At 35.2% G+C, this 8213-nt stretch overlaps 1 pseudogene; it reads left to right on the plus strand.

Annotated features, from left to right (window-relative positions):
• The first annotated feature begins 252 nt into the window (after window positions 1–252).
• Window positions 253–1738, plus strand: LOC113275090 (annotated as a pseudogene).
• Window positions 1739–8213: the final 6475 nt, after the last annotated feature.

Below are 8213 nucleotides of genomic sequence, written 5' to 3' on the forward strand. Positions count from 1 at the left end.
TTTTATCCTTTCGCAAGCAGTACAAAGCTATATCTCATTGCAATCTGGAAGTTCTATCTTATCCATATCACTACATGCTTACTCTCGTGTTACATTCTTAAGAAGAAAAATTCAAAAGAGCAGTCGCCTATTCCACTTCTTCTTAACTAAAAAATCGGCAAGATATTTTCACAAACACCTCGAGTATTGCTGAAAATTTCAATTCCCCCAAAATTTGACTTCATCAAAGCTTTTCAAGTGTGTATAAAGCTTACAATGTCCACAACCATAAACCTTAGGCTGAGAGAAGAATCTCAAAAGTTACAGAGACTCAGAGTCAGACAAGGCATATGTGAGATTTTTGTTTTAGGAGAAACAAAAACTGAGATTTGAAAAGAGATCATCTAGCTATTAGATTAATAGTACTGCAGAACCAAAGGACTGTTTGGTTGGTTGGTTAATGTCCTTGAATGTAAGGGTAGGGTCCAAAAATAAAATTATTGCAAGGTGACAAGAATAAAAGGGTTTTTATTCACAGCACATGCCCCATCACATGCATCTCCACCATCAATCTTCACCCATTCAAAGCACTTAAACTTAAACTTAATCATCTCATTTCTCTATTTACAACACTCCCACAAACATTCCTGTAGACAACCCCAGAATCATCCTCCACCTCTTTCCTTCAAGCATAAACTCCACACACAATACTACCATGTTTTCTTCTCTTAAAAATTGCATAAGTCCTGTAACAAAGAGAATCAAGGAAACATCAAAGAGAATAAGAAGAAGGCCCAAGCAGAAAAAATTACTAGCATATGGTGTTGATTTGTTTACTTCACCATTTACATCCATGGAAGTGCCAAACCAATTGAAACAAGTGTTTAAACTCATCGACACGAACGGAGACGGGAAAATATCATCTTTAGAACTCGGAGAAGTACTATTATGTCTCGGTCATGAAAAATCTACAGTCACCAAAGAAGCTGAAGTTATGCTAAAAGAAGTTGATTGCAACGGTGCTAGTAGTAGTAGTAAAAGCAAAGGTGATAGTAGTAGTAAAAGCAAAGGTGCAGATGAAGATTAAAAGGATGCATTTCTTGTTTTTGATTCTGATAAGAATGGGTTTATATCACCTAAAGAATTGAAGCAAGTTTTGAGAAGTTTAGGCTATTATAAGTGTACTCTTAGTGAATGTTCTGCAATGATAAAGATGGCGATGGACTTGTCAATTTTGAAGAGTTCAGATCAATGATGAATGGATGCAGAAGTTGAAGATTCTTCTAATATTGGTTAATTATAAATACAAAACCATGTTTTTTAGGTTTGTGATCAATTGAAGTGATATACTCCATTAAGGTAAGCAAATACTTAACTTAATTTTAGATTTTCTTTTGTTTCTTCCAAGTAATTAGTATGATCAAATGGAACTTACTAATAATAGTTATGCAAAAAAGGAAACTATTATCAAATGGATCAAATTGTCATGGAAACAAAATAGAATAAAAGGCCAATTTGATAATAATATTCATATGGGTTTTCCTCTTGTTTTTTTTTTTTTTTCTTTTTTTTTTTTTTTAAATATTTTAGAATGTCAATGGAACATCCATTTTGAAGAATGTTTTATTGCTTGAGTGTGTGAAAATTAAAATGTTGTAATAACTATCTATATCCAACGACATTACACTCTATTATGTGCATTTGTCTATGTTTGCTATTTTTCACTCTAAATTGCGTGTCTATGTGATCATAATAACAACATCAGAGATTCTCCATGTTTATCTTCATTGTGTAAAACTATGGGACTGTCGTTCTGAAACCCATTGTCTCATAAATGTTTCGGTCCCATCATCTGGTAGGAGACACAAAATCAATCAACTCTGTTTGGAAATGTCAAGGAAAAACATTAAGGAGTAGCACAGACACAGTTGCATCATTGTACGAGACAAAATTGTCAATAGAAAAATGAAAAGAAGACAAGAAGTAAGGTTATCCTTGTTGTTTTAGTTGCCATTAATACCAAGTGCCGTATGTCTAATCTATACCAAGTTGTACCATAGCTAAAAATGAATGAATGGTGCAGAAAGCTTAGACTTAGCCGAGTGCAGTTATGTCTTTTACAAAGGAAAGGAACAGCTACACGATCATATTCTCAATGCAACCACATGTTTCTTTTTCTGATGGATAAACTGCAAAAGCAACAATCATCACAAGCAGAAGGAGAGTCTGTTTGTGATCCTATGCGTGGGTCTTGTAAGTTTCTCAATGCGTCCACAAAACGTTATATGTAAGCAGAATGTGTCAAGACAAGTAAAGTAGAACTACTTTAACTGTAAGAAGTACTCAAAACAAAGCATGGGTGCATACGTAATACTCCAATGGGTTCAAGACAAGGTTTATAGAAAAAAAAGAAGGAGAGAGCGTGAAGTAAAATACTAGTGATGTGTGCATTTTTATTTTGCTAGTCAAACATTAGATAATTGTTCTTCAGTTAAAGAAGATCCATCAGGAGCATTTGACACGAAAACACCATATCATGCAAAACAAAATGGCTAACTTTATCTGCGCACTTTATTGATGTTGCTTACATGTGGCATAGAACTCTAGAGGCTCTTCTGACCATCCTAGTCAGTGAAAAATATTAAATTTCCTAGAGATTGCTTACAGCATTTCCAACAGAGATCTGATTCATTCCTTCAATGGAAATACGAAGGATCGATGTAGAGATGGATGGGCAGGCAGTTATGAAGACATCCTCTACGGGATCTTCTATTTTTAACGAATCTCTTAAAGGTTGTGATTTGTGGAACATCCCTCAATTTCATTTTTACAACATTAGTAATTTATAGAATATGAAAAACTAATAAAGATCCCATAGAAGATCTTTTTATAACCGCCTGCCGATTCATATTCACATTGATCTTCCATATTTTCACTGGAGAAAGGTTTTAGGTAGAAACTGTTTACATACCATGGTCCTAGAATTTGAACTGACTACATCTCCATTGGAGATGCTCTGAAGGACAGCGATGTGCTACTTTCCATGGCATAGTTTCCTATTGGAGACTCTTTCTATTTTTTCTTGTTCTTTGTTGTGTATCCTATGTGGCTCAGAAGGTTTTAACTTACCACACAACCACCAGAGATGCTCTTAATTTCTGATCTGAGCTTTACATGTCAAACAGAGCATCGGGTTTGAGCTCTCAATAGAATAAACTCCTGCTGTGAGAATGCAATGCCTAATACAGTGACTATATAAGTGGATCTGTGGGTCAAGTAGTGATAGAACATTGTAAATCACTACTACCCACTTATTCCAATTATCTTATGATGATAATGTAGTTTCCTAATAGCTTTAAATTGACCAAAACTCCACTATGTACTAAATAATAACCATAATCAAAACTAATAGTGAGAAAGCATTAACGGATATCCTAAACATGCTAAGTTGTCTTCATTATGAGCAAACTTATGGTGCAAAAAGTGACAGTTGGGTCGCCATAAGTTTGGAATGTCAGACATTACTAATGCCGATCTTTAATAAAGATTTAAGAAATTTAAAAAAAGTGCATAAAAGATGAACCCGTCAATATAAGAGCATACAAGGGAGATTAAACTTATCTTAAAGTTGAATCAAGAATGTGTACTCCAGTCCTCTTTGCCAGGGAATGTAGGTTGCAACTGCATTCCTAGCAGGTCATGAGCAACCTACAATTAATATACACTTCGAATCTTCTTAAGCATTTATAATTGAAAACATACTGATGTGGTTAAATGATACACGCGAAAAAATATTACACAGGCGAGGGAGGAAGGAACACTATCTGCTCAGCTCATTGTATTCACTGAGAGAGAATTACCTCCTCGAATATACCTAGCACCATGTAATAGTAGAACTCTTGAGACATATAGCAATTGTAGCGTGACACATTTCTCAATACTCTTTTCCGATACTTTAAACTAGGCCCAGCTTAATTATCTTTGCTACATGCCAAAGATTCAAAACTTACATACCATCATTACATTATTTTTTCCTGCCAATAACAAAAAAATAAAAAGTAACCTTTCGAGGCTTGCCTCATGGCGTAAGCACAACACATGGTAACCCAAATAATGTTAGCTTAACACTATATCTATACGTATATACTACCCAACTTCAGTCTAGCATATTTTAGGTTTCTAATGTCTAACTCTAAGATAACCTAAACACTGGGCTCTTTTGAATGCACCGTAAAACTAACCCCTACTAGAGACTAATTCCTCCCATATATAGAACTAGTGTATTGGATGATGCTTGCGACTTAAGAGAAATGCTTCCGTCATAGAACAAAAATCAAATTAACAAGGCATAGATGTTTGGCTAACAGTGATCTTACAAATTAGATAATGATGAGAATATATAGATCATAATAATTTGATAACTCACATTTAGAAGTATGCATCTAATTTGAAGACGTATTTTCACTCTGAAATGCTCGAACCACTTAGATTAAAACCTTGAAGTCAAATTCTACAACACGATTCCATCAGATGCAGCAAAATAAACAACCATACATGACTAGTGATTCAGAATCTTCATACAGTTTCCCAAGGTGTAACCTCCTCCGCAGTCCAAAAACTTGCTTGAGGCTAGTTATACTTCACCCATAACACTGCTCTAATCAAATCAAACTGCCTCACTCATAGGTCTTCTTCGTGCAGTTACTGAGCAGACACTGTAATCAAGCCTGATTCGCTGAAGCTTTTCCTCGAACAGAATACGTGCAATGCAATGCCCAATCTGATAATTTGCAGCAACAACAGCATTGACAGAACTCGTGGTGCAAATTCTCTTACAGTTTTCTTGAGCCTTTCTCTCTATAATCCACACCAATTACGCCTTATGATGGTTTAAACAATCAGCTCTTAAGTAAGTTCTAATTATCGGTTTCTGGCTGATTTTGTAAGATGCAACGATTGTGCTCAGCGCTCATTGTTCGGTGGTGCAATTTGCCCTCTTTCCCTCTTAAATTCCAGGATAATAGTAATGTCTGTGAAGTTCCCGATCATCAAGTGGCCTTTGTAAGAAAAAAAGTGGTGTTCGGTTTTTTTCCAACGATTTTTTAGTGAACATGGTTTTTTTTTTTTAGGGGACCATGGTTTTATTAGGCCACCTTCCTTATAGTTATAAGGGGTGTCCTAAAGCATTGAAATGACTAACCTATCCTTAACCTAATTTAATTTAAAACCAACCCAATAACCACCTATATATATAACCACCACCTCCGACCATCGTCGATTACCACCACCACCTCCGATTATCACCACCACCAACCACCGATTACCACCACCACCACCGCCCACCACCGCCGATTACCACCACCACCATCTCCGATTATCACCACCACCAACCACCAATTACCACCACCACCTCCGATTACCACCACCACCAACCACCACCACCACTATATATATAGCTTAATTTAAAACATTAACAAAGATATTCTCACAAACCCATTACTTGTCATTCGTTTTTGGTCGAATAAATGAGAAATAATCATTAAAATGAGTTGAAAATGGAAGTTGCAGAGAGGTTTAATGGAGGGTTTTTTTTCAGAGAAAAGTTCGGTTATCACGAATTAAATTTTTCTTAACCGAACTCAGAGTTCGGTTGATTCGCAAAAAAATACGTTTAACCGAACTCCTTGTATTAGAACAACACAAGTCCATAAGTTCGGCTCCTTCGCAAATAAGGATATCACCGAAATTTAGTTTACGAAAATAATGAGAAGTCCACAAGTTCGGTTCATTCGCTAAAATGTTAAGTTTTCTTTGTAACCGAACTCTACCTTTGAAACTTCGTAACCGAACTCTACCTAATTCGTCAAGAAATAAATTTCGTAGTAACCGAACGTTTGCCTAATTGCATATATGCATATATAAGCCCAGTTCGGTTGATTCGCAAAATATGTTGAAGTTTGCCAACCAACCGAACTTCTAACACTAGGTTACTTTTAACCTGCAGTTCGGTTGGGAACTTGGTAGCGTTGAAGTTTGCGAACTAACCGAACACACAAGATGTACCCAAATAAATTGTTAAGTTCAAAGTTCGGTTACCTACCATTTTATCCTAGGTAACCGAACATTACATTGTACGACCAAAACCTCCATTAACGAGTTCGGTAACCCGCGTGTTTGGAAAACATAACCTAACTACACTTTCAGGTGTGTTCGGTTACATGTTCTTGACATATGGTAACCAACTGGCCCAAATCTACATAAAAAATTTATTTTTTTGAAAGTTTGGAGCAATTCAACCAACATCATCTAAGTCTGAAGCATACCTGGGTACCCCAAATACCCTTCCTCCGGTTGTGGTTGGTAAAATCCATCGTTTTTCATGTTTTCCTTCTTCATCTTCTCTAACTTTACTCTCTCAATAATTCTACTTCTTTAAAAAAAACCATCTGATTTTTTAATCTCACTAATTATCTTTAACTTAATCATCTCATTAATCATTACACTAACTATTATTAACACTAACTAATCATCACCCAAAATTAATCAGGAGGGTAATTTAGGTATTAATATAAATATCTAGATAAGAGGTGACCTAGATTTACTTCTAATGTCTTTACCCATGGTCCCCCAAAAAAACCATGGTCCCCAAATAATCGTTCTTTTTTTTTAACAACTTTGAACTTTCTACTGAACAAAACGCTCAGGGAAGTTGGTGCATTTTGCTTGGTTGAATTCCGAACTTTTTGTGAATTATTTGATAATGGGCTTAAAAAATCTGTTTGGACATAATAGGTTAAGTGTGGGCTAAAAAATCAGCCGAATTAAACGGCCAAACTATACACGAACTTGAATAATTCTCGGAAAGTTTGAACTTCCCATATTATACGCGTACCTGGTTCGACGTTTGAATAGTTCGGTCGTATTATGCGTATTAGGTCAGTTCGCGAATTATTTATTCGGGAACAACTTGTCGAATTACTAAGTAGCTAGGGGTCGCTTGGCTATACTAAGGAAAATCCTTTTTTATCTTCACTTAAGATGGGAACAAATCCGTTTCGCGTTACAACTAAGAAATGCCCAATGGAGACTGAGTTACAGCTAAGAAATGCCCAATGGAGACTGAGTTTCAATTATTTTTAATCTCATTTAATTATACACAACGACTCTCCAATAATTATTTTCTAAACTATTTTTGAAAAAGAAATTATTATTACTTATGTTGTTATTCTCCAAACAACATATACTAATAATCAAAATATTAATCCTTTCTACCTCCTCTAAATATCTCTTTTCATCTTCAAGGTATCTGAGCATAACTTTATGGCTGTGTATTCCGTAGAAGAAGATATTACTACCCCCAGAACTTATGTGAATGTTGCATTTCTGCCTAATGTGGCACAACACCGACCTCCTGCAGTTAAGGTGTGGATGATGGTTTTCGACAATTTTATACAACAATTTGTCAATAGCCATCAAAAAACCAGAAAACATATTAAAAATAAGCTTTTTATTTATTTTTATGGCAATGACAAAGTAAGTTGAAATCCAAAGAAGGATTTAGGTTTACATAGCTCCTCAGATGACAGTTCAAAGCACACTGTAACTCATGATAATTACATAACATTTCTGAATTGCAAGTTCCAATTAAACATTAAATAATATATCTATGTTTGCTTTATGTATGAGGAAATGGAAAAATATATCTACTCTCTAGATACCGGTAATTAAAGAATTTCAATTTTATGAATGCCACCTAATCTTTAAGGATAAATTTATAGAGCTTAACTTGGAGCGAACACCCGCCGACCATCCCGAAGATGGGGCCGAAGAAATTATACCTATTCATCCTCCAGAAGATGGAACCAACGATTATATACAACTTGTATTCAAGATTTTGAGGTTATATTTTCTGTAAACTCGCCCACTATGGACTCTTTGGGGTTTGTAGGTTGTTGCACATGCAAAGTGTAACCATGATTCCTATGAAAGTGAGTTAGGTTCAGAATCAACAACTGTAATCTATATGTTGATTGTGTTAATTAAAATATTAATTCTCTTAATACTAAAGTTTTTACTTTTTAACATGTCATCATACCATACAACGACTCTCCAATGATTAATTTCTAACGTCTTGAGTTGTTCTACACCAAACAACACACACCAAAATCATAATATTTTTTATTTTTATCTCCTCTTAAGGTTTCTGAGAATACATCTTTATAAGTATGGCTTTG

The sequence above is a fragment of the Papaver somniferum genome, chromosome 4 (genome assembly GCF_003573695.1).
Source record: "Papaver somniferum cultivar HN1 chromosome 4, ASM357369v1, whole genome shotgun sequence".
Taxonomy (NCBI): Eukaryota; Viridiplantae; Streptophyta; class Magnoliopsida; order Ranunculales; family Papaveraceae; genus Papaver; species Papaver somniferum.